This window comes from Sinocyclocheilus rhinocerous, unplaced genomic scaffold (assembly GCF_001515625.1).
Source record: "Sinocyclocheilus rhinocerous isolate Xijiao unplaced genomic scaffold, SAMN03320098_v1.1 scaffold1243, whole genome shotgun sequence".
NCBI lineage: Eukaryota > Metazoa > Chordata > Actinopteri > Cypriniformes > Cyprinidae > Sinocyclocheilus > Sinocyclocheilus rhinocerous.
The window spans coordinates 2,270,515-2,271,110 of record NW_015626033.1 but is presented as its reverse complement, the minus strand read 5'-3'; the positions used below and the strand labels follow the sequence as shown (position 1 = coordinate 2,271,110).

The 596-nt window shown below is 33.7% G+C and overlaps 1 protein-coding gene across 1 annotated transcript in view; it reads left to right on the top strand.

The window, feature by feature from the left end:
* LOC107708061 (uncharacterized) overlaps positions 1–596 on the top strand; it is a 48,678-nt gene that overhangs the window by 37,778 nt on the left and 10,304 nt on the right. The window lies entirely within an intron of this gene.

Sequence of the window (596 nt, the reverse complement as noted above, 5' to 3'; positions counted from 1 at the left end):
GTGTGTGTGTGTGTGTGTGTGTGTGTGTGTGAGTGCGTGTCTTCACTCAGCTGTTTTTCACTGTGTATTTGTTTGTCCCTCCAGTCTTTCATGTACCTTGTCTGCTTTGTTTTGTCTCTCATTTTTTGTTTGCCCCTAGAACTGGGGGTCAGGAGATGTTAAAGGAATAGTTCAACCAAAAAGGAAAATTCTGTCATATTTATGCATCCTCAAGTTCCTAGAAGCCCTAATTCCTAGAAGTAAATAGGAACTGGGGCTGGCAAGCTCCGAAATGAGTAAAAAACACTATAATACTACACTACCATTCAAAAGTTTGGGGTCAGTATAATTTAAAAAAAAGAAATTAATACAATTATTCAGCAATGATGCATTAAATTGATCAAAAGTGATTGACTTTTACATTGTTACAAATTTAGTTTTTAATAAATGCTGTTCTTTTGAACTTTCTATTCATCAAAGAATCCTAAAAGATCATGGTTTCCACAAAAGTATTATGCAGCACAACTGTTTTCAATATTGGTAATAATAAAAATATTTCTCGAAGGATCATGTGACATCCTTCAAGCCATCAGAGGAATAAATTAAGTTTTATATAT